The sequence below is a fragment of the Schistocerca americana genome, chromosome 3 (assembly GCF_021461395.2).
Source record: "Schistocerca americana isolate TAMUIC-IGC-003095 chromosome 3, iqSchAmer2.1, whole genome shotgun sequence".
Classification (NCBI taxonomy): Eukaryota; Metazoa; Arthropoda; class Insecta; order Orthoptera; family Acrididae; genus Schistocerca; species Schistocerca americana.
The window spans coordinates 235132618-235160406 of NC_060121.1; positions in this window are offsets into that span (position 1 = coordinate 235132618).

Here is a 27789-nt window from a genome sequence, read left to right on the forward strand (position 1 = left end):
ATTGTGAAACACTGAATACGTGAGGGTCAGTCAAGGTATTTATTGTACACTACTGGCCATTAAAATTACTACACCATGAATATGACGTGCTACATACGCGAAATTTAACCGACAGAAAGAAGATGCTGTGATATGCAAATGATTAGCTTTTCAGAGCATCCACACAAGGTTGGCGCCGGTGGCGACACCTACAACGTGCTGACATGAGGAAAGTTTCCAACCGACTTCTCATACACAAACTGCGGTTGACCGGCGTTGCCTGGTGAAACGTTGTTGTGATGTCTCGTGTAAGGAGGAGAAATGCGTACCATCACGTTTCCGACTTTGATAAAGGTCGGATTTTAGCCTATCGCGATTGCAGTTTATCGTATCGCGACACTGCTGCTCGCGTTGGTCGAGATCCAATGACTGTTAGCAGAACATGGAATCGGTGTGTTCAGGAGAGTAATACGGAACGCCGTGCTGGATCCCAACTGCCTCGTATCACTAGCAGTCGAGATGACAGGCATCTTATCCGTATGGCTGTAACGGATCGTGCAGCCACGTCTCGATCCCTGAGTCAACAGATGGGAAAGTTTGCAAGACAACAACCATCTGCACCAACAGTTCGGCGACGTTTGCAGCAATATGGACTATCAGCTCGGAGACCATGTCTGCGGCTATCCTTGACGCTGCGTCACAGACAGGAGCGCCTGCGATGGTGTACTCAACGACGAACCTGGGCGCACGAATGGCAAAACGTCATTTTTTCGAATGAATCCATGTTCTGTTTACAGCATCATGATGGTCGCATCCGTGTTTGGCGACATCGAGGTGAACGCACGTTGGAAGCGTGTATTCGTCATCGCCATATTGGCGTATCACGCCGTGTGATGGTATGGGGTGCCATTGGTTACACGTCTCGGTCACCTCTTGTTCGCATTGACGGCACTTTGAACAGTGGTCGTTACATTTCACATGTGTTACGACCCGAGGCTCTACCCTTCATTCGATCGCTGCGCAACCCTACATTTCAGCAGGATAATGCACAACCGCATGTTGCAGGTCCTTTACGGGCATTTCTGCATAAAGAAAATGTTCGACTGCTGCCCTGGCCAGTACATTCTCCAGATCTCTCACCAATTGAAAACGTCTGGTCAATGGTGACCGAGCAACTGGCTCGTCACAATACGCCAGTCACTACTCTTGATGAACTGTGGTATCGTGCTTGAAGCTGCATGGGCAGCTGTACCTGTACACGCCATCCAAGCTCTGTTCGACTCAATGCCCAGGCGTATCAAGGCCGTTATTAGGGCCAGAGGTGTTTGTCCTCGGTACTTATTTCTCAGGATATGCACCAAAATTGCGTGAAAATGTAATCACATGTCAGTTCTGGTATAATATATTTGTCCAATGAATACCCGTTTATCATCTACATTTCTTCTTGGTGTAGCAATTTTAATGGCCAGTAGTGTATTTGAGGTATGTATTTATTTCAAAGTCTGCTTCGTTTATCTCCAAAGACGAAGAAAGGGAATCTGTTGAGTTTTAAGGTGTACAGACCAACCAACAGCTATGTGGAGGAGGAGAGCGCCATTCGGAGGGTTTCCCACTGCACTAGAGAATACGCCGAAGCGCTCGTAACATGACTCGTTTGCAAAATAAATACTGTAACGAAATTCCAGCGCACGCTGCCAGGCAAATTAAATTATTTCCGGAACGCTATTGACAGCTGGGACGAGTCCAAATCCGCGCCGTAGTTTCCAGAAAGAGAATGTATGGAATCGCTGCGATGCGCGGCGGAATTCAGAGCTGCGGGTAAACGCAGCCCTATACACACAGAGCCCTCAGTAGCGAATTACGCCGATGCATTCAGCCGAACGGTGTTCAGCCGCTTGTGTTTGTATCATAAATCGCATTTAGTTTGCCTGGTCAACAAAAATTTGAATAGCTGGACGCCACCCGTTGAGAGACGAACAATTTCAGTGTTTTTATGCTCGCAGCTTTCGCCGCAGTGGACGCTACCGGAAGCAACACTGGTTATTTCATTTTGTTATTAATCTGTCACTAGATACATTTCTTGGCACAGAATACCTTCTTGAAATGTAAGGTTAGAGGGAAATGTTTTCCGCTGTAATCCCACCAATTTCAATCTTCAAATTTTCTTCTGACAAAGGGACAAGTATTGGTAATCAGGTATTTTAATGCGTCTTAGGTATGTTGTAAACGGACCCGTCCTGAATAAGTGCTGCGCGGGATAGCCGCGCGGTCTACGGCATCTTGTCACGATTCGCGCGGCTCCTCCCGTCTAATGTTCGAGTCCTCTCTCGCGCATGGGTGTGTGTGTTGTCGTTAGCGTAAGTTAGCGTAAATTAGTTTAAGTTTGATTAAGTAGTGTGTAAGCTTAGGGACCGATGACCTCAGCAGTTTCGTCCCATAAGATCTTACCACAAATTTACAAAATTTCCTGAATAAGTGACTAGGAGTTTTTCATGCTATGTCCCCTTGATTCTGAAAAAACCGAAGTTGAAGGTTTATGAGTACCCCCCTTTTCTGGAATGTTAGCTACTTTTCGACTAAGTTCGTGTAGCGCTGTGGCTGAGATTCATAGCTACCGTGCTGGCAGTACCGATTCAGGTCCTGCCTGTGTACATTTCTTTCAGTTTCCGCGCACAGAATATCGTTAAATAGTATATGGCAAGCAAAGTTACTCGGAAATAGTCGTTTTCGCAGTAGTAATTTCATTAATAAATCAGTCATTAGAAAAAACTTTATTACAATGTGTGTTCGGTTTGTTACAGGAAATATTACAGTATCGTCTGACTCGCTATCGCTTGCATTCTTTGTTGTGCTAGAACAGAGTTTCGTATTAACATGAGGCTTTGATTATAAAATTTATATTTGGTGTGATTGATTACAGATGCCCGATAAACAAAATAAATATGTTCTATAAACTGAAATTTAGCCAAACAATGCAACAAAACGTGTAGACTCGTAAAACAGATGCAGAAGGATAAAACAATCTGATTATTAAATTAAAATATTTTGGAAGGCTGCACTATCTTAAGGAGGAACCAGCGACTTTCTCTCGGAGGCAGGTCAGCTCCCGAGTAATCAGAAAGAGCTCCACAAGCCCAGAAGATTTAAGAAGTGTCTGACTTTGTGTAAACATGAATAAAGAAAAATTGAGAGTAATGGCTGTCATAATATCGCCACCTGTTGGCTACAGCTTACGAATTTGTATCATTTTGTTGAATCACTAAGGTTCAGTGAGTGAACTTTTAAAAAATTTTAATCCTTTGTTTTTAGAACCTCGATACTGTATAAGAAATTCCTTTCGCTCTTTGTGTTCCTTTAACCTTAATTACAGATCTAATGATGACGGTTGGCAAAAAAGAACACTTCGTCTTCAGGACACAAGTGGCCCGTGGGGACCATCCGACCGCCATGTCATCCTCGGCTGAGGATGCGGATAGGAGGGGCGTGTGGTCAACAGACCGCTCTCCCAGTCGTTATGACGCTTTTCTTTGACCAGCGCCACTACTAATCGGTCCAGTAGGTCCTCAATTGGCATCACGAGGCTTAGTACACCCCGGGCATGACGCCCCGGATGCTCGGATGGTCACCCATCCAAGTGCCAGCCACGCCCGACAGCGCTTAACTTGGTGATCTGACGGGAACTGGTGTGTCCACTGCGGCAAGGCCGTTGGCATGGTAGCCAAAACGGAATGATAAATAAATGTATGAAGCGATTTACATGCATGTGTACACATCAAAAAATTATTTGACAAAAATCTAAACATTTACATGGAGAAATGTATCTTATTAACAAATCCACGTCTTAAAGTCATGTTTCCCCCGAAACTGCTAATCTTGTTTTGAGTATTCTGCAGAAATTTTACTGAGAAGCCCTTACACATCCTTTTTGTGGTACCACGTATCGATAACACCCTACCAGCGTATTAAAGGTGGCAACAAAATTGGAAGTTTCCGTCCGATGCCGGTAGTGGTCACGTGCGATCTGGTGGAACCAGTGAAGCACACCTGCTGAGCCATGCCTCCAGACGCTCCGTACCACGAGCGTTCTCTGCCACAGCGACACAGGCGGCTGGTGGCAGCCGCACAGCCCACTGGCTGCAACCTTTGTGTTTTAGTGAGAGAGTCACATCTTTTTCCTTATTGTATGGGCTGGCTTCTACTTCTTGCTCCATTATTTGTAATTAGTCTCTGTATGTTTGAAGAAATACAAGTTGAGTAAGTCATCTGTTTTGTAAACTTGTTCGCTAGTCACCTCTTCTCCTGTCGAGCTCAAATGTGTCTTTTTGAATAATTAATAGAAGATGTCCCAAACGTTTAATTAAGGCTAAAATACATTATGAATATCTTTTCTATGTGTAAATAAATCTGTAAGGTAAGGATAAGAGGCCATAGTATAATACAGGGGATGTACTTTTTTTTTTTTTTTGGTGCTCCGATAAAGAATTTTCCACAGAAATGTTTATAAACCGAAACTTTACGCTCTGTAAAGAAAGTTGAAGGCACTCGCCCTAATTTTCTTTGGACTAAATGAAAGCAGGAGCTGTGAGCTCAACCTCCCCCCCCCCCCCTCCTCTATCACTCTATCTCTCTATCTCTCTTCTCTCTCTCTCTCTCTCTCTCTCTCTCTCTCTCTCTCTCTCTCTCTCTCGTTTATTTTTGGTTGATGTTTCATAAAATGTAAGTGTCGCTCTCGTTTTTGTAACTTTTGGTTAAATAATTACGTTAATTATATTATAAAAGCCGTGTTCGAACTAAGAACTTACTTTCCTCCTCCATTAATGCCACATCTCAATTTATTATGTTGCATTTTAGAACTTTTTCAGGCTGCAGCGAAGGAGAGTTGCCGACGAAGTGTTTGGTGGCCACAGCCGAACGCTACTAGTGTTCAATCGGCGTTTACTTTATCAAAATTTTATTTCAGCGTCCCTAAGATTTCTTTTACCGATCTTTTCTATCACTATCCGGGCAAAGGAATTACGCAAACTATGTAATTTTCAGATCGGTCACTGGTTTCTAAACAATGCGGTCGGTCAAGTTTTCGTCGGTTTGATGGGAATCTGATGCTGGATGGCGGAATTAAAATTCATTACTAAGCAAGTAAACATCTTCTATGCACCGTTTTACTATTTCAGAAGCTCTGAAACCAGCAGAAGTGATAAATAAATTTCATAAGACTGTTTTATCTTTCTTTTAAATGTCAGTATTCTAATAGTATACAGCTTTCTATGACGACAACTGTCGCACTCCCCTTCACCCCAATTCTCCTTTTCATTGTGAGTGAAATCGTACCCAACAAGTCATTTAGTGGTACACAACATCTCATGGAGTCCCGATCTTTCCCCCACGAGATTTTCACCTTTTTGGAGCCCTGATGAAAGACATCTGGCCGTCGATTTACTTCGGACGAAAATGCGGGGCCCAACGATGGTTCTGTAGGCAACTGCAAAGGTTTTTCCCTGAAGACACTGACAGGCTTGGCTCACAGGGGGATAAATGTATTAACAGGTATGGCGATTACTTTTGAGGTAATAAATGGTTTACTTATTTTTTCCCATCTGTCTCGTTTTGATTTGACTTGCCCCTATAGCAATCTGGCTAAGTCGCTTCAAAGATCGGCGGAAGGTAACTTCATACGGCCACCAAGCTGGCTGTGCGTAACGAATGACGTCCGGGCTTCATCAGGGGCACCCCGAGTCCTATTGGGCTGACCCTTATTCGCCTACAGGTCTTCTATGGAATAGTGTGTGGTGTTTTCTTCTCGTTGTCTTCTTATACTCACGTTGCCCTTCTGAGCATTTTTTTCTTCTTTGCTGGCTGTGTTTGAGTCAGCTGTGGCAGCCCATGGCAGGCCGACCTCACTGATCTCGGCGCGGACTGTGTAGGGAGCGCTTTAATCCGACGTGCGTAGCGAAGGACTACAGTGTTTGAACCATTGCTCTGGTCTGGTACAGATTTACTTGTGCTATGATGCTGATTTGTCTGTTTCCAAAATAACAGACATTCAGAGATACCAAGAGACAGAAAAAGGCCGAGAAGACGACAAAATGAAAGGTGAGTAGATGACACAAAGTCACTTGGAGTGGCCGCGCGGTTTGAGGCGCCACGAAACCGGATTCCGCGGCCCATGACGCCGGAGTTTTGAGTCCTCCCTCGGGCATGGGTGTGCGTGTTGTTCTTAGCATATTTTAGTTTATACAGTGTGTAAGTCTAGGGACCGATGACCTCAGAAGTTTGGTCCCTTAGGAATTCACACACATTTGAAGTTTTTTTTTTTGGACTATATGGTGACACCCATACAGTTGAAGAGCGTAACACATGGAAAAGTTTGGCGGACGTCTTCATCTTGCAATGCATATCAAATAGCTAGAGATGACGATTATAATTATGACTCTTTATGTACCGGATGTGAGGGGAAATTTAAGGTATTACAAGTGCAATGGAAGATAAGTAAAGAATTTCTTCCATGTTCTGAGGAAATTACTGAAGTTGTAGATCTTTAACTTGGAGTGATAGTACAAACATTAATTAATTTTTAAAAAATGTAACGGAACGAATAAGATAACAAGCAAGCCAATTAACGTCAGGCATTGTCTTTAATGGGGCAGGCGCGAGAGCCCAAGTTTCGCCGTCGCGCGTCATAAATTTTCCCCGATATCCGCTACACGGACGTTGCGCTATGTGCACAGCTAGAGAGGACAGGGAACCCAATTAGGTGTTAAACAGAAAGGCAAATCTGACTCACGGCGAAAATTGGACTGCAAGGGTGGGCTCTGCCGCAATCGATTATCTCCTGCCGAGGTCTGGCCCAATAATTAATGCTCTTTAGAGTGGGGCCTGAGTCACACAATAGCGGCCAACCGGGCTCCTCACTGCTTAGCCCGCCCCCCCCCCCTCCTCCCTCCTATTCTCATCGCTATCTCCATCATTTCTTCAATGCATTTTGAAGGGTGAAGTCCATCGCTCGAGAAAAATGAAGTTTTGGGCAAACATCGGCCGGAACGGCAACTTCCATAATTCGGCGTCGTCAGCACTGCAGAGTACTGCGCCTCCCTCATCCCTTACTCCCTACCCCCCCCCCCCCGCCCCCACTTCCGCTTTATTTCCGGCAGACAGCGGGCGCAGCACTCTAGCTGACACGTCAACATCCTCGCCGGCAGGCTCTCGCTGCCTCCGGCAATGGCTGACGTTTCTCCGATTCCTCGCGTTCCTTTTTCCCCCCTCCGTCCTTTCCTATTTACATTGCAGCAGCCAGGCTCTTTTTTTAAAAAAGAGACCCTGCTACGAAAGAATGAATTCAGCTGATCCTAACTTTTAATGGAGCTCCCAAGTTTACTTTTAATAATAGAACTGTACTGAAGACAGGCGAAAAAAATACCAACTGAAACTTAACGTATTTCTATGTGCAAGTGGTTATTCCTATTACGGTTAATTTCTGCACAGGAGTGGGGGAGGGGGCGGACAGAGTCAATAGTGTGTCGTACGGCTGAGTTCAGCAAAGAGGTACGTCACGCGCGAACCCGGTTAACATCGTTACTATGCCTGTCCAATCTCATAACTACGGTTGTCAATGGACATATTATGCTACGAGATGCAGGTTTTTTTTTCGTGGAAAAATAGGTAATAGGCCTGGTCAATATAAACAAAATCTGACAATTTACCTTTATACAGGGTAAATTTAATAAAGGGAATCGTGTGAGGGCTAGCTAGCTTTTTTCTATTTCAGGCTCAGATACGGTTGGAAACTAACACATATGAAAATATCACAAATTTGTGGGAAAAAGGCACACGCGTGGTTAACGTTGCGTTTCCTGGTTTCAAGCACAGGTGACGATTATATTTTCTGCAAAAACATACAACTAATCAAACACGGAAATGTATCACCATGGGAAAGAAAGATTTAGTAAAGGGAACCATTCGAGAAATAGATAATTTTCTTTCGGTTTCGTTCTCAGATACAGACAGAAGCTAAAATAGATGATACTATCATAAATTTGCGTAAAAAGAGCATACTAGTGATCTATGTTGCCTTTTGAGGTCTCTATAAAAGGTGACTACGTTTACCGCAAAAAAATATAGATGTAATCAAACACAAAAATCAATCATCGTCTCACAAGCCAAGACAATTTAAAAAAATTACAGTACGTACTGGTAGGAGTATTATCGTGAAAAATTTACAGTGAACATTGACAGGTGTCACATTATGGCACCTGTATTTTCACGTCCTTTGGATTCTAGAACACCATCACAGGAAACATCATTCATTTCAATACGTTTTCTGTGTTTCTGTGTGTGTATGTATCAAAAGTGAGGAGTGTTAACATACCGGAAACACCAATTATTTTGTTGTAGTAGTTGTTGATATTACTATTTCGGAACGGTGAAAAGTTAGGAAACTGCCGCAGCTGTACACTTTACAACGAAAATATTTTGTATTACTACAAAGTGCTACTGATTTTCAAAACATTATAGCTGTTAAAAAGAATAACGTCGTTTAAACGACAAGTTTCAGCAGGTTCCAGCAAAACGCTAATAAATATTTCGTAAACAGCCTAAGATCCAAGAAGAATGATTGGGAAACACAAGCATCCAGAACAAACTTCAGGTAATGATGTGGTTTCCATGTAAACAGTTGTAGATAAATGTGAATATTTCGTAAAATGTGTGCGAAAAGAGAGAAAAGCGATAAGATGACAATAACAGTTCTTATTAAAACAGTTAATTTATCCTACGGTGTATTAAATGCACACTGGCAGGTTGTCTGAGGGCGGATTTCCAGCGAGTCGTGGAAGCAAGGCCCGCTTCCTCGTAGATTGTGACAGGTTGAGGGGAAGTGCTAATACTGCTTCCCACAGAGCAAACCTGTGCTTCACGCTTCGGTGAAAGCAGAAACCACACACTAAGGTAAAAAGCGCACAACTGTTGTTTATAATCGAAATTAACATGGACGAATATACTAACAGGTTTAATAAAGATCATAACTGTAACAATGACGTACTTTTATGACAAGGAAGGGAAACAATATGAAATAGAGTGAAATACAACACAGTAACAGAGGCGACAACAAGGGCTATCTCGCAGAATACTGCCCTCTAGGCAGTGTTGACTGTAACCAAAAGATTATGATTACTGGCAAAAGCCTCCAAATTTGGGAGCCGATCGGCCGGCTTACAGTTAAAAGCTTGTATTTGTGGTAAATTTATAGCCCATACTGTAACAGACAAATAATAGTTCGAGTATTATATTCAGAACATATACAGTGAACTCAAGCAGCTATTGGGAATCGTCCAAAACTGCCGCACCCGCGAGGTGCAATGCAAATACGCTAGTATTTGTACAGAAGTCAGTTCGAGATTTCAGTGTCTGAGAATTTAATCACTCCGGATATATATCTCGCTTTCGTGCGCTGATATTGAGTAGTGAGATTACCTAGAGAGATATAAAGCGAGAAATGTTACTCATCGAATAATATCTGCTGGAAATTTGTTTTCAATATCTGTCGAGATTTGCTGTGTTTATTCCTCGAAATCATGAGCGAAGGTAGTGAAACTAGAGTGGTAGGTGCAACAGTACCATCTGACTTGTATCTTTGGCAGAGTGGCGCGTTATAACATCGTAGAAAACAATAAAGTATCAATCGAATCACCAAAGTATATTACTTCGGCAGTATTGGTGAGCTACAGTAGTCACTTTCATGCGTTATTGAATATTTATACACTTTTATTTCGTTGATCAGGAATGTTTTAAAGTCGTTCATGTATTATAACTACAGCGATAGTAATAATTTCCGTTCGATAGACTCAGCGAATGTTACACCATTGTTAATTTACGCAATAGTCTGCTTAATGTAGATTACATTACTGCTCATACGATAATGGGTACCGCAGTTACCCTCATGTTTATTTAAATTGCTGCAAATTGCCACATATTTTCGCTACTGTATGAATTTTCTACAGTTTCATTTACACGCTATGCTACGTACAATCGAGGGCTCGTTTACTATAATCCAGTAATTTCGGGCAGTGTCGAGTGATTTAGAACCCAGACATGTGAAGACAAATGAAGGGACAGGTGAAAGAACCAGGTAAATCAGTTTTTATAAAATTCGAGGAATAGCGATTTTATTGTTTGAACTATAGATATTGACATAGAATACTTCTTATTTAACGAATTATACATCTTTGCTATATTGTATGTGGAACAGCGATATTGGCACCCGAAGTGTGCACGGAATAAAGTAATTTCCCATGTGCAGTCGAATGTTATTCTGTCAGCGGAAAGAAACAGGTAAGTCATGCGAGACAGACATAATAATCACGACTAAACGAATTTCTGGCTTGATAATATAGGAATAGTAGTCATATCAAGTATATTTAGCTGTGTGTGTGTGTGTGTGTGTTTGGATCTTATGGGCACGCAACGACGAAGTCGTCAGCGCCCTTATACGTATTAAAATAAAAGACTGTGGAGATAAACTCAGAAACTGTTGCACATTCAGCCGGTCGCGGTGGCCGAGCGATTCTAGGCGCTCCAGTCCGGAACCAGGCGACTGCTACGGTCGCAGGTTCGAATCCTCCCTCGGGCATGGATGTGTGTAGTGTCCTTAGGTTCGTTAGGTTTAAGTAGTTCTAAGTTATAGGGGATTGATGACCTCAGATTATTAAGTCCCATAGTGCTCAGAGCCATTTTGTTGCACATTCATGCACTTGAAATGACCACACAGCCACTCTGCCTCACAACCGCTAAAACTACTGGAAAAAGGGAAAGCATCTACACATGAAATTAAAACACGGAGAAAACAAAACACAGGAGAGCTAAAAGAAAAGCACGGGGAAATGCGACTGGCTAACTACTTACAAAAAGCTTTATTGAGCCAATCACCGCGTTTACACACTAAAACAATTTACCTAAAATCTTGGAAAAAATGTTGGACAGTTCACAAAACTTTTAAACTTGAACTACATTCGCTTGAACGTTAGTTAAAGTAGAGGGCAGATCCGTCGGTAAATTTGCCGCTGCCCGCTGATCGGAAAATAAAACACAGTCCAGTAAAATGTGGTGCACTGTGATCTGCACGCCACGAGCACCAAACATTCGAGGGCCCTCTCGCCGGAGGAAGAAGGACGTTGTCCCGTCGACGTGACTGGAAGGAGGTGCGCCGTAGTCGAGTTGTGGGCTTCACTACACGGAGCTTATTGTCGGTCACTTCCAGCCACTCATCTTCCCATCGACATATGACTTTGTTTCTCAACAGTGAAGTGATAGCACGCAGGGGGATGGCACATTGCAGTAACTGAGGATCCCGACACACCTCCTTTGGTGCTAGATCTACCCTTTCGTTTCCCGCAATACCCACGCGGCCTGGTGCCCAGCAGAATGACACCTCCTTCCCCAGTTATTGTAGTTGAAGGAGGGCATCTTTGATATTCTTGATTACTTTATCTGCTGAGTACAAACGCTGAAGAGAATGAAGGGTGCTCAGAGAATCGGAACAGACAAGAAATTTAGCAATGGAAAGACGTCTCATCTGCTCCAGCGCCCGCAAGGTCGCATGTAATTCTGCGTCGAAGACAGTAAATTTTTGAGACAGTTGGACTTTGAGGACCCAATCCGGGAAAAAGACACAGCAACAAACGGAGTCCTCCTACTTAGACCTACATAGAGCGTAAATACAGCTAAATACGTGTGGTGCTCAAATAAAATGTCAGAAAACAACGCATTAGAAACAGAAGCAGGAATGAAATCTCTTATGTAGTGCACTAAATCCAAAATGACGCTGGGCCTCAGGAGCAACCAGGGCAGCAGATGGTTAACATCCTGGACTTCGGGTTGTACTTGTTCCACACCGAGTGACGCCAGAAAACACTGCACGCGGATCTCAGACGGCATGGTGGCTCTCGGATGGTTGAAGAAAAGCCATTCGACAGGCGGACGAACAGCAGTATGGTGTGTGGGTGAAGTTGGAGCTGCGAGGAACTTACACGCTTGCTGCACAATGAGGTGATGCCGCCGAATGTTGAGTGGTGGTTTCCCGACCTCAGCACACAGGCTGGATATGGGACTGGTCCTATAAGCACTCGTGGCCAGCTGATTCCACTCATGGTGGACAACGTCAATGATCTTTTTTTTTTAAAAAAAAAGTTTCGCCACGCCATACACCCACAGTCTAATCACGAATCACGAAAGCCGGGTAAAACTGGAGCAGACACGCCCTCTCTTCTCGGCAAGACCTGTAGCTAAGGTACGTGATGATGTTCAGTGCCTTGAGGGTTCTGGCTTTCGGGTCTCTCAGGTGTGACAACCACAAAAACTTGGAGTCAAAATGAGGCCCAGAACCCTCGCAGAGTCTCTAAAATGTAGAGTGGTATCCCTCATATGCCACTCAGGTAAATTAAAAATATGTAGAGGACGTTTAAAATGAACACACACACACACACACACACACACACACACACACACACACACATTTATCTGGAGAAAACCTGTCTTTGCAGCCCGTTCCTCTAGCATCCACAGTATAAGTTGCAACTGATGGCTTGCTGTTACACCACTAGATGACGGACAGAAAACAGCAAAATCGTTCACAAGTAAGGAGCACTGTGCAGGACCTCTTCCCCCAGGCGTGATACTGCTTATGGCTGTGGCAAATAGGGTAAAACTTGAATCATTGCCCTGAGGGACGCCATTCTTCTGTTCAAAACGATCTGATAGCGAGTCAGCAACTCGGGTCCTACAAAACTGCTGAGATAAGAAAGCTTGAAGGAAGACGGGGAGGTGGCCACTAAAGCCCCACTTACGAAGCAGTGTCTCCAAGCAGTATCTTACGTCCTACCGACATTAAAAATATGCCCCATACAGTGATGTTTACGTAGGAAAGCTTGCAGAATAGTCGCTCTAGTAGGCTCAGATTGGCGACAGTGGACCGAAATCTCCGGAAGCCACACTGAGAGCAGCTAAGGAGTAGGCTGGTCTCTAACAAACAGACCAGGCAACAGTTAACCATTCGCTCCAGGGTCTTTCCTACACAGCTCGTTAAAGCGATACTCCTATGACTACTGGTGAATGTGCGGTCTTTTCCTGATTTTGGGAGAGAAATTATAACTGCCTCCCTCCAAGGAAGAGGGAATTCGCCTGTCTGCCAAATAAGATTAAAACATTCAAGGAGGATTTCTCCCGACGCCACTGGAAAATGGCGAAGCATGGAGTTCCTGATTTGGTCGTGACCCGGTGCAGTTTCACGAGTCCCGAACAGTGACGACTCCAGCTCCTACATGGAGGAAGGGGAGCTGTAGGACTCAAAATCGTTTGATCTGAAATCCAACTGGCCCTCTCTACAGTCGAACGCTAGATCCTGGCTTGCATTAGAAGTAGTTTTCGCAAAATGCTCTGCCAGCGTCTGAGCGGTATCTCCAGGTGTTGTTTGGAGACACCCCTGTTTCAGTACAGCTGCTATTGGTGAACGACTGAGTTTACCTGAAATTCTCCAGATGGTTTCCCATACTTTTGGAGAACAAGTGGAACGGTTTATAGTGCCCAGGAACGCTTGCGATGATCTTTTCTTGTTCTCCATAACTGCGCGTCGAGCCTTGGTTCTCGCGGCTCGAAAGGCTATGAGGTTGTCTGCTGCAGGGCGGCATTTAAATCGTCGAAGAGTCACACGCCTGTCCCAGATTTCTGAATAGCACTCATCTGTCCATCTAAGTACATGTCGCCTCCTAAAATTACAAGAGGACTTTGGGATGGATAAGTCAGCGGCGTGATGCATCACTCTTGTGATATGGTCAAGCTATTCCTGGATGCTGTCGTGATGTTGAGACACAGCCAGATGGCTGAACAGCGTCCATTTAGCCCTGCCGACCATCCATTTTGGTGGGTTCTGTTGAAGCAATCCTTCATCCAGTAGGTTAAGATGAAGTTGGAAGTGGGTACTGGAATGAAGGTCATCAATGATTTATCTCTGAACAAAGTCTGAAAGCGCTGGAGAGTAGAGAGATAGGTCGATGGCTGAGAGTGATCCAGTGACGACTCAGAAATGTAGGGGTGTACCAGTGTTGAGGACGCACAGTTTTTGGGATGTCATGAGGCCCTCCCCAAAACCTGACCCCAAGCGCAAGTGGAGGTCGAGCCCCACAAGACACAGTGAGCACTGAAGTCTCCCAAGAGCAGAAATGGGTGAGGGAGTCGTTCCATAAGATCTGTGAGGGTCTACTGCATCAAATGGAGATAAATAGAGTGAGCAATCTGATCCTCTAACGTACTTGAATTTCAGCTGCAACAACTTGCTTGGGGTTATGCAGGGGGAGGACAGAGGAGTGGCGTGCGTTATTTACGAACATAGCAACATCTCCCTTAGCCATTTCCTCAGTTAGGTTATCCTTGCCCCATATGAGAAGGGCATCAGACATTTTAAAATGCGTTTCCAAAATATAGATGCACACTGGGTGTTCCTGTGCTAGGAGCTTCGGATCTTCCACATTTGTGATAAATCTGTTAACGGTCCACTGGACGTTGGGAGGCATTTGTCATAGGGGTTGCACATTTACCCTATCTTTTCAGCTTGGAGGGAGCCAATCATACGAGGAGGTTCAGCTTTGCGGCGAAATTATTGCCCGAGTTTGACATCAAATTCCATTAGCTCTGATGAAGAATCAAGACATACATCAGACAGAATTAATTCGACATCATTGGACATTTGACCCTTTGTCTTGGATTTTTTTGCCCTGAGTGGGCTTTGGGGCCACAACTGTGGCTGTGGTATTGGCATCAGTGGACTGTGGACCAGTCTGAACCTTCGCAGGAGCAGGGAGCTCCACAACAGCGTCAAACATAGCCTTGTCTGAAGTCTTTGGCGGAGGTAAGGGCTTAGAAATAATTACAACAGAACAAATGTACTGGCAGACGCAGGTACTATTGCTGACACTGGCAACCTCCATTTGTGTAGCAGCATCAGTTTTAGGGACTGGCTGTTTAAGAACAGACACAAAGGAGTAGCGAACGTTGGGGGCTGCGTGGCCTTATAGATCTTTTTGGCCTTTCCAGACGAGGTACATTTAGTTGATTTTATATCCTGCATCTTCCTTCCTTCAAGAAAGACGCTGCAGTCCCTAATCCGGACACTGTGATCCGCAGAGCAATTGACACACTTCACAGGAGTTGAACAACCAACTCCTCCGTGGACGGCCTTCCCACATTTTCCACAAGTGAATTCTACCTTTCATCTGACATTAGTGTGCCCAAAGCGCAGGCACTTAAAACAGTGCGTTGGGTTCAGGCATTAAGGCCGCACACTAAGGCGAAGGAAGCCAGTCTTAACAAGCTCAGGAAGTTTCTTGCTACTGATTATCATGATAAAGGAGTCGGATTTGTTAAGATCCCCATCCACCGTCTTCATGATGTTTTGCACGTCGACTATACCTTCTCGAGCCCACTCACACTGTAATTTCTCCTTGGGAATGACGATTAGATACCTGCATGTCACCACACAATTGCTATAATTCAAGGTACTGCGCACTTCAGTGTCTATTGAATACTTCCTCAGGGTATTTAGCTTATTTCAGATTACTGGCTTGTTGGGAATTTGATGTTTCCTCCAGCAATGTTCCACTGCTCAAACAGTTCCCTGATTTTAAGGAGCCATGGATTCCCTCGAAACGCTTTTTATATGCAAAAGGACGAAAACTTCTCAGACCTACACTCTTTCTGTTTCACTACTAAAAACACATTATGACGACCAGGGTGCATTCTGTTACTGGATACTGTACTTTTGGAATGAGCTCCTGAGACAGGACTACTGGCTATATGAACCTTCTTATTACATTTGGTGTTAGTGCCTTCCAGAGGTCCATTCTTTCCGCTGAGAGGACGAAAACAAAATTGCGGACGATCTATTTCGGTACCATTAGCAGCTACGGAAATAAGCGTCCTCTCAGACAGAGTCCCACGTGGCTCAGTAAACCTTACACAACTGAGGTCAGCAGGTTGCCAGAGGTTGCCCGCTAACGGCTATTCCACCTTAACAGCCATGCATCTCATCAGCTCGCAGCACACCTTGAGATTGTTTTATATATATATATATATAGGTTTATTCCATCCTCGCGATCCAGGTGGTCTAGCCAAGATCCCCGTTCCCGGTGACACCCAACGTCATCACGGTGGTCGCTGAAGCACGCCCAGAGCAAACAGTCACAGAGGACAGGCGGCGCTTACAAATCCCCAGTTCAGGAATCCAGGGGTCGCCAATCCTATACCCAGCAAATAAATGCTGAGCCTCTGAGGGGAAAAAACTAATCGAGCTATCCAAATCTCTATACGAATATTTTAGCGAACAGAAGCGAAGTACAAGTACTAGACATGTAAAGAATTCTGAAGATAAACATACCGTTACAAGCAGGTGTAGGCAGTTCAAACAGCCCATCCATTGGTTGACATTGTCATGGTGTCCTTAACATGCCTGAATACATTTCTCTGCGAAAAGTCGTTTGCTATATCAGCATACGGCAATGGCTGGATTGAGATGATGATATCCTAATAGGCTGAGTTTTGAAAGGGCATTTTGCAGTGTACAATTAGCCAAACAGTGTTTTCCATTTTATTTGTCTGCTTCGAGTGACCCTCCCTGTCACAAGTCTGAATATTGAACAGTCCTCCTCGGACACCTTATATAGATTCTTCAGCCTTGTCGTCCAAGGCATGGGAGATTAAGTGAATAAGGAATTAAAACATCTCATTTGCACTCTTTCTCGAATTTCATTTAAGGTAAACATAAAAAAGAGGTTCCCTGTTGTCCTTATTGCAAGGACATATATACTGAATGAATGCGTCGGAAGATGGCGCTTAAAGTAAACATTGTTGGCTACCATATTTTTTGCAGGGATATACTATTCGCAAATTGTCTGCAGATAGAAACCTTCGTTTCGTCTTTCCTTACCTCGAACTTATTGCGGGAAATATTACATACGAATGAAGATTCTTATGAGCTGTTATGGCCAGATGAGTCACCACAGACCTGCCTGCTAATATCCCCTGAAATACTGAGGTACCTGGTTCTTTCCCCTTACACCAAAACTTGCGATGCTAAGACTCACTTGGTTTCTTCCCAGTTGTAGGCTCTAAGTATGTGCAATCGAGCTGTAGCAATAACTTAATTACGAGTAAAAAGTAACTTCCCTGGATTTTCCTCCTGACCCTTCAAATTTATTTAACCAAGTAGTTTAGTAAAAATGATCCACTAACATAGATAATAACTAATAACTAGATATTCCCAGCCCATTTCATTAATGGCAAGTTTGTTGTTTAAGTAATATTATCGTATGTTTCTGTGGGTTTATTAGTCATGGTGTATCATTCTGTTCCGTTTCATCTTCACATGTAGTGAGTAAGATTTGCCTGTTAAGTAAAATTCACCTTTACATTTGACTTCGTTAGTCGAAAGAAGTGAAGTTAAGTCCGACACCAAGAAGGAGTAATATTTCTGCCAATGTTGCTTCTCGTAAAAGAGTACTGGCACAGGACATTGCAGCCCTTACCTTTTCCTAATGTAACATTCAAAAGGTCTTCACCGCAATCGCAGTGTGGAAATATTTTCTTCTGGTCCATAAACTCCGAATTGCCTAAGATGCAGTCTGAAAGGCCAGTACAAATGTCTGACCCGCAAGCCCTTGTACCCGTTTTCCCTGATTTTCAATCTCGAATTTCACCTATTTCAGACTAAAATCTGATATAATATATATTGAGTTATTTGCTTCTGTTTTGCAGTAAATACTCTACAGCCATAGCCTCTTGTTCACGAAACTGTACTGAGCGAAACGTCGCAGTAGTGAACATATGGGGCCTTCATTCGGGAGAAACAGATTTCGGCTCCCTTAGCAACCATCCAGATTTAGGTTGCAAGGTGTAAATATCGGAGTCCTGGAAGCTATTTATTCTTATGGGAAATCATTGTTTGGCCACAGAATCAGTTAGGTCAGTAGCATGAATGGGAGCTTTCGATTATATCGCTGACACCAAAGACTCATACAGGTATCTTTGTACTGAGATGTGGAAGCTCTCGGCGCAGCGTGAGAACGTACCAAGAAATGAATGTAGGTCTGTCAGTCTTTGGACAGGCTAGCTTTAGGGACTTGCGTGCGATAGTGCCAGCGATTTTTTCACAGGTCATTACATTACAGGCTCTCGCATCGTAGTAGGCGTAATACAGGTTATTTGAGACAAGCTATAGTTACCAAGTGGCCGCTTATGAGTATTCAGCTGTGAAATTTCATTATTTATTTAAGAGGAAACCCTCCTTCAGTATAACTGTGTGTGTTTCACTGATTTTTCGCTCATGTAATGTACTCGTATTGTGCAGATTCTTAAGCAAACACACTTCACATATAAATGCACTAACTCCAGCATATTTTCTCCAGATCCGCCTCACTTGATTTGCAGCACCGAGCAGGCTGGCACAGTGGTTAGCACACTGAATGCGCATTTCGGTGGAAGCCAGTTCAAATCCACGTCTGCCCATCCAGTTTTAGGTTGTCCGTGATTTCCCTAAATTGTGTCTGGCAGATGCCTGGATGGTTCCTTTGAAAGTGCATGGCCGATTGCCTTCCCCCTCTTTGAACCAATCCGAGCATGTGCTGCATCTCTAATGATGTCGTTGTCCACAGGGCATTAAACACTTATCTTCCTTCCTTTATATCCAGCTGATTGTTTAATTTGTTTTTGATGTTTTTGGGTTGAAGTTAGATTATGGTACACATTGTTACAGGCACCAATAGACTTCGACACCACCACATGAATAAACACACAAAGTATGTCTATTTCAGAATAAGTACTTCAGTTCGTCTCAGGCGCTAGTCACGTGGAGGTGTTGAAATACTACATGGTGATTAGTATGGCACTCTAGAATCTACAGATTTATGCACGGAAAACAGACGGCTTTCAAGGTTGCACATGGTTTTAAAAAAATCACATAATGCAAATGTCAGGGCAGTTCCTTTGTAAAGGATACAATCGATTTCCTTTGACAGCCATTCCTAATGCCAACCTGTACTATGTATTTAATGACAACGCCGTTGACGGGACGTTAAAATCCCAATACAGTTTCTATCTTGACCATCTAGGAATTCGTTTTTGTGTAGAGAATGTATTTCTTGCTGTTTTCTATAAGATGGCCACTAAAATTCCAACACCAGGAACGATAAGAAATAAGGAAATTGTTCGTATTGCGTCTCTATAGCACAGTAGGGGAACTAAAGTAAAGGAATGTCTGTGGCGAGAGCTCGTGACAAAACTATCGGCCTGACTGCAGCCCATCTATCAGCCGTGGCACCAGGAGCGGGAGGATTGGCGTCTCCCTTACCCCAGCTGCTTGTTATCCCCAGGAAAGAACCATGATACTAATTTTAAGAGCACGTTGGATTTGCCAGAGGCCGAGCTTCAGGGTTTGGAAGAAGGAAAAATACCCGTCACGATCCGGAAAGAACCAAAGACCTCCAGGGTGGGTGGGAGTCCAGTTGTCTACCCCGTAGACCACTACAGCCTATAGTAGGAGGACTACCTGATTAAATATTTAGATGCTTTGGGGTATAAAGCTTGCGACATTTAGTAAACTCATGACACTACTTTCGCAGCAACAGTGACTTTAACCCTTCTGAGTATCCACTTTCGGTGATCTTGGAAGACAAATACAGGAACATTTTTCCATGCTGCTTGAATTGTAAGTCAAGCTTCTTAAATCGCAATGGTTGGTGCCGGTGGTTCCCAATCTCTTGGCAACCTGTGACCAGACGTAATCAGTGGGTGAGACATCTGGTATCATACTGATCAGGACAACAGCCGGACATCCTCTGTGTTGAGTTTGGTCAGCACTACACAGGAATCATGCAGTCTTGTGTTCCCTTAAGGATAGAAAACGGTGCGAAAAGCTCACAGATTAGGCATAGCGTCACACTTAAAAAGTCAAATTTAAATGTAAGTGGCCAAATTTCCAGCTATGCAGATTAACGTTTGTGTACCCAGTGGCACCCCATACCAGAATGGTCTAAACAAGCGCATTTTTGACTCAAGTTACGTAGTGTGGCTGTACTATTATGCACAGCTGGGAGAATAATACATCTTTACTTTCTGGCGCTAGTCACGTGGAGCTGTTGAAATACCACATGGCGTTGAGTGTGGCCCTCTACAGTCGTGTGATGCCCACCAGAGCGAGCAGCAATATCGCAGAACGACAATCTGCGGTCTCATAACGCTGTTATGTTCTGTTACTGTCAGATTGCGATATAAGCCGGTGGACATTAATCAAGATGCACACACAATCTTTCCTTATGTACCGAAGGTAGCTGTCATTACTCCTACGTACTTTGTGTGACTGATCTGACATGTTAAATATTAATTTGTACAGCAAATCAAGCAGTTCCAGTTTCACGTTTGTTGTGCAACGTCAGCATGATGGTGCACTGTTAATGGCCAGAAGCGCAATTTTGTAGCTACGCTACGTCTCTCGCACCTGGATGGAATTTCTCGCCCGGTGAGAGCCACCCACGAGCGAACCAGCAGAAACGACCCGCCCATTTGCTGGACGCGGGCAGCCAACTGGGAAAGCGGCCGGCGTTGTTATAGCGAGCGCATCCGCCGCTGTTCCAACTTGCCGCAGGCTGCTGGCTGTCGGGAAATGAAGGGGAAGTCCCGGCTCGCCACGTTTTGTCCAACTTCGACGGGCGCCGCCTGCCTTTGCGGCTGACGTGGCGTTATCGCGCACCTCGCCAGTCGGAAAGCTGACCACTGCTCAAACTACGCCACAAAGCGCGGCACGAACTGTTCCCCAGCACGCCCAGTTACACCTCCGCTGCACGATCGCAGTTATTCCATCAAACGTGACGACTGTAGCGTAGCTTTCGCTGTTAATACCGCGAAAAGTGGAGGTAAAACGATACTGTGAAAGCATCACCTTCTGCATTCACTTACTTGTTAAAAACCTTGTTTCGGTATTGTTAAATGTTCCTGAAATACGTGGAGATAAAAATAGTACTCCCCATTTTCAGACGTAGTAGTATGGGCCAACACAACACAAAAATAGATAGCAAACACGTTCTCTGAAAGACTATAAGCACTTGTTCATCTTCGCTACAGTGAAGCATCTTCTGTTGCAACTTCTCTGCTATTACGAACGTCTTAGAGACTGCACTAAATGAATGAGTAAACAAATGAGAACATATCATGCTGTTACTGTGAAACGGCAGAGCTCCTAACGTAATCTACTATACACTGATGCGACAGAAGACAGAGATAGCGGTTGCACATAAACAGATGGTGTAATATCGCGTAAACGAGATATAAAAGATAGTACACTGACGGAGATTTTTGTATCCCGCCTGGGTAGGCTGTGCGTATGTCGGGTCCTGTGAACTGCATCTGTAATATAGGCCGAGAGTGAAGGAAGCGAATAGGAGCAGGAGAGGTGAAGCACTTCGGTACTGCATGTAATTTTAACACTTTTAATAGAGTCAAAAACACAAGTAAATATCGAATGCACACGTAACTTTGGCTAGGATGAGCACGTAGGTGTGAAGCCGTCTAATCCTGTGAAGTTAGGATGACTGTTCTCTATCATCTCAAAACTAACAAATACTCGTTGCTATCAAAACTGTAACTGAACGTAGCTGATACAAAATCTCAATAGCAAGCTAACCCACTCGGTAGTAGAAGCGATATTTCTAGGCCGTCTGCTCTTGAGGAACTTGGTGGAAATCAAGACGCCACTCCCCGAGCTCCACAGCGTTGGCCAGAGGGCGCTGTGGTCGGCGTAGTTAGTCTTCTTCCGTAGTGCCAACTTACGAGATCGTGCACCTACGGTGTGACACCGTAACTATCGACGCCACAGAGATGTCATTTGCATTCAGATGATTCATGTGAAATATGTTGATCCGATTATGGCGCACAACAGGGATTAACAGACTTTGGACGCGAAATAGAAGTTGGAACCAAAGTCATGGGACATTCTGTTTCGGAAATCATTACGTAATTGAATATTCAGAGATCGACAGTGTCAAGAGCGTGCTGAGAATGCCAAAGGGAAGCCATTGCCAGAGATTGCACATGCCTTCTGAAGAAATTTCCCAGAAACGAAAATAAAATCACAATCTTGTATATGATAAGTTTCACTCTTGTCATTCTAGGGGCATTCGTACATTGTATTTGAGTGTCACATTGTGCCTTCTGAATATTTCACATGTATCAAACAGAGATTTAGTGTAGCTACAGTCTGGGGAATGCTTCCACAATGAAACATTCTTTCTTCCAGATGTGCTGGTCCTGCAAATTTGCACGAGAACTTCTGTGAAGTTTGAAAGGTAGAAAGTGAGGTACTGGTGGAACTAAAGCTGTGAGTGCAGGTCGTAACTCATGTTTCGGTAGCTCAGTCAGTGGAGCACATGCTCAATGTCCCAGGTTAGAGTCTTCATCTGGCACACAGGTTCCACCTGTCAGGAAGTTTCACTCAGTAATTTGTTGACCGTTAATCTCCATGTTGACAGTGTGGTTACCATGGATTACCTATGAGAATAGGAACTGTTTCCTCAGTTTTGCGTGTCATCCTTATGACAATTTGAGAGAGAATGTACCGCTCACCACAGACAATGCAGTGACCGACGGCTTTTACTTGACGACAGAGAGCAGCGGCGTTTACGTAGCGCTGTCAGTGCTAACAGACAAGCAATGTTCATTCTATAACACTGGATCTTTTGAGACATTCCTAGTCGTATGTCTACATCATTTCACACATGAAATACCTGTCACGCATCATCTGTTAATGGCTTCAGTTAGCAAATGTTGCAAATCTCCACAGGAAAAAGCAAACCGTTCATAGGCTTTCCATCATCAAAACAATGTGGTTCATCGTATATAATATTTTTTGGAACTAAAAGTGTGGTTAAAACGAGGTGATTCCAAACATTTACCGAAAAGTAAATTTACATTTTCCAAAAAATACTGCAAAGAAAACGAATATCAGCTTGCAGTATCAACATAAGCTCTTGAAAGAACGCTGCTTACTACACTCCATAGCAACAGCTTGAGTACCAATCTATTAGCCGCAGGTGCGAAGCCAGAAAACATGGCATTTGCGAGTGTGTTTAGGTAAGTTCCAGTGTGTACCGACATCTGAAATTTGGCTTCCGTACTACAAGTGGCGTCAAATCCGAGTGGAAAAGAAATTTCGGAAGGTTTCGACATGATAAAACATACCACTCCGTTACAACTGTTTCCATTCTTAAAGCATTTGAGGACTAACGTACATGGCATAAGTGGCGGGGAGGAAACTTCAGATAGTTATACTGCTGAAGAATTTTTGAATGATACTGTCACATTTTATTAAGAACTGTCTCCGAAGGGAAATTCAAAAACTAAAATTACCAAGATAAAGCAGTGATGCGTTGGATTAACTAAGATGAAATTACAGATACGAAGAATACGATCACTTTCTTAAACAGTCGTACGTAAATTTTGCATATCAGCCTAAGTTTGAAAATTAAATGCTGGTTGAAAGAACGTTTACTTTCAATGGGGGAAAATAGATACTAATGACTGCGGAATACATGTCTGCACGCACACCTTCATACATAACAGTGTACATGATCGGTGTGGATGGCTTATTGTTACCTATGATGTTTCACTGTTTTCGATAAACAACTGGAAACTTTGCACTACATGTGAAAAGAGCAATATTCTGCACAGAAAGTCTTATGGCAGACACATAAAAGTGTAGAGAAATGGGAAAAGAAAATTCTACATTCTTCTGACGTCACGCTTTTCTTCCGTTCGGGAAAATATTCCTTCTCCATCTCGATTCGACGTTAACTCCTAAAACGTTTGAATCATTATCAGCCGCATGTCGAACTGACATGTATAAATATGAACAGATACTTCAGATCCCATCTGTCACGGTGAATATAATTCAACGGATAGCCCCAGAATTTATCAGGCAGTCAACTGCACTTTACAGAGCATTAAAAGTGATTATTAATATGGACACATCATGGCAGTTTTGAGTCTGATAGCATAACGATATGCGGGAGCTGTAACAACTAGTACTCCATTTCAATCCGCGTGTCGCTTCCAAAATCTGATTAAATATGCACAGCACTCTTCAGAAACATGCGTGTATGTATATATGTTGGACAGGTCTCATTCAGATTTAAGGTCCAGTTTTCTGTAAGAACGCGGAAGTCTGTCTGCTAATCGCAGAGCTATGAATTTTCATACTTAATTTAAGTTCATGGAGCACAATAAATGTATGAGTGAGTACGTGTGGAACATTCTATCACTATCGCACATTGTCGAAATAGTTACAAAAAATTAAATTAATGTGGACACACTGAAAATTTCGTCATTATCTGCTCACGCATCTCATTAATTTTGGAAGGAAGTTATTGATAAAATCTGTTGTATTTCTCTACGAGTAAGTGGTTTTCAATACCGAATTAACGCTTCGATCGCTGTGCCAGGAGAGCGGCGTGTAGCAACCGCCACCTTGTCCTTAGGTGCCGTGTCACAATGTAGCGAGAGTGGTCAAGACACTATGAAAGGCAGTTTCAAGCGTGGATACGGTGAGAGAAATTTAATAGTTCATTTTTTACTGACTTCATGTCGACGTTAAAATTTTGTATACGGAGCTTTTGTAAAGTTGACTAACGGGTTTCGACATAACAGGTCTAACCATTCCCTTGTGAGACAAAGAAATATGGATTGTCGTAATATACATGTAACGAATCGGCTCCTGGCCACCTTTGTGTGCTAGATGTGTTCGCTATTATAGTCACCCACGCCAATGTACGGCTGCAGGGGTAGGGAGGTTCTCTTCGGCCTAAAGATGACAGGCCAGCTCTTTCTCAATCCTCCTAAATGGGTGGTTGTCGGAACAGAGTGGTCTGGTTGTAAGGGCAGGTAATTTCTTCATCACGGCCTGCGTTTTTCGAACATCCCTGGTAAAAGCCCTGCCGGGTACGTGCACCTTAGATCAGCTCTATAAACAGGGTCGAGTAGTGTGGGGTACTGATTACCACATTGGACTCGCATTCGGGCCAACGGTCCAAATGCTCATCCTACTGTACTGATTTATGTTTCTCGTGATACCCATAAATCGCTTAAGGGAAATATCAGGGTGGTTCCTTTGATGACGGCACGGCTCATTTTCTTCCCTCATGTTTTTCTAATACGAGCTGGTGCCCTGTCTCGAATCATCTTGTCGCTGATGGGACCTTAAACTCTAAACCGTCTTTCTTTTTAGAGTTCCGTAACTCAATCGTTAAAAATGGAAGCCTTATAGGATCAGTCTTGCCGTCTGTTCAAACCAATTTTTCCCAGGAACCGGTAGAGACACGGCGTTGAAATTTATGTCGAACGCTAACATCTACAGTCCCGATGCGGTCTTAAACTTTTAAGCTTCTAAGTCAATGCAGTCAGAAGATACAGTCATTTACGCAACATATTTTGATACGTACAGACTCACTAATAATAACCTATACGTGAAATTATATCAAGGCTGCTTACATTCTGGTCCTGATTCCAACTGACTGGAAGGCGTTTTGAGGACTTTTTAAATGTACAGAGAGCCCCAAAAGCCCATTAACATTCGAAAATGCGCTAGTTCATGGAGTAATGTAGGTAAAGAGATAAAACTTGATACACACGCCTGAAATAACATGCTTTTATTGAAAAGGAAAATGAGTGCAAGTTATGACGTGGATTTATAAAATCAATCGTGATCGGACCCTTTTTCTTCCAGGAAATACGTGGTGTTGACTCTCGGATTGTCACTGCAACAGCTGCGAGGTGCGTCTATACGTTACAGAATCGCATCATCCCTAGTCCCAGTGGTCATACACGTCGTGTGCCCTCTTCGACAGAGATGGTGTTTTGGTAGTGTATTTCTGAGGTTGGGTGATAGTGAGCCTTTGTTATTAGTAGAATTATTTCCTGCAGTACGGAGAACAGAGACATTTCAAAAGTGCGTTCCTGTGTGCCTACGTGGATTTCCGGTTGAACTTTCCGATGTTTCTAGCCGAGTCTTGGCTTTAAGTGAACAAACATGTGCTCAATAGGGAGCGGTCTTACATCTGATCGCGGAGCCAAAAGCTAGCTGGATGGTATGGATTTGGCAAGAATTAGCAGAAGCCAAAAAGTTATGTTTTTACTAGTGTTAATGTAAGGGTGATTTTTGTGTGTGTGTGTGTGTGTGTGTGTGTGTGTGTGTGTGTGTGTGTGTGTATGTGTAACTCCTTTGCTACTGGCCTTCAACTGTAATGCTGTTTTATGGTTGTGATGGTTATCGGCTGGAACTGGTAGCAACCAACCTGCGGGGATGGATAAACTGTTAACGGTGTACAAATTATAGACCAGTGTCGGATGTCGGAATCAATCCGAAAGTAGCTAGATTGGTATGGAGCAGTAATTATTTGATTTGGAGTAGTGAGATGTTTCATCGCGTCCTGCGGGTGAAAGCGAGCCTAGCGACCCTTGTTTAAACTAATTTCGTATGCAGAGAATTAATCTAGCTCCACCAATAAATGCTATCAATTAGATTAGTGGAGCAGTATGTCGTGTAATTTCACTTGCGTGCTGCACATCGCCAGACGTGCTTGATTTACGTCCGCGGCCGCATGTGAGACTTCGTGGAATGCTATAGAAGCTCCGGAGAACGGACGAAAGCAACGTGTCAACATATACAAGAGTAATAATGTGGCAGATCGAGCACAACTGTGATTGGCGAACTGTATCTTACTAATACTGGATCTTCGTTTATTCTGAGTTGGTTAACCTGTACATATTAGTTACACACACAGTTGGTTTTTTCTCCGTATCTAGCCTAATCGTTAACCATGTGGCCAGTTTCAATGCGTTTTTGTTGGATTCCCCTAAACTGTATGTTGTACAACAAGTCATAAGCGTGTCTCAAGCAGGGAATAGTCTTTTCTTACATCGATTGCAAAGTTATGGTTGACGAGAAAATATGAACGGTCTTTCACAATTATTGTTCGTATTTCTGTATATGTATGAAGATGGTATCTTTTCTATTGGACATGTCCGAAAGAATATATATATATATATATATATATATATACATATATATATATATATATATATATATATATATATATATATATACACTCCTGGAAATGGAAAAAAGAACACTGCGAGAGGGCTGTACAAGCAATGATCACACGCACGGCACAGCGGACACACCAGCAACCGCGGTGTTGGCCGTCGAATGGCGCTAGCTGCGCAGCATTTGTGCACCGCCGCCGTCAGTGTCAGCCAGTTTGCCGTGGCATACGGAGCTCCATCGCAGTCTTTAACACTGGTAGCATGCCGCGACAGCGTGGACGTGAACCGTATGTGCAGTTGACGGAGTTTGAGCGAGGGCGTATAGTGGGCATGCGGGAGGCCGGGTGGACGTACCGCCGAATTGCTCAACACGTGGGGCGTGAGGTCTCCACAGTACATCGATGTTGTCGCCAGTGGTCGGCGGAAGGTGCACGTGCCCGTCGACCTGGGACCGGACCGCAGCGACGCATGGATGCACGCCAAGACCGTAGGATCCTACGCAGTGCCGTAGGGGACCGCACCGCCACTTCCCAGCAAATTAGGGACACTGTTGCTCCTGGGGTATCGGCGAGGACCATTCGCAACCGTCTCCATGAAGCTGGGCTACGGTCCCGCACACCGTTAGGCCGTCTTCCGCTCACGCCCCAACATCGTGCAGTCCGCCTCCAGTGGTGTCACGACAGGCGTGAA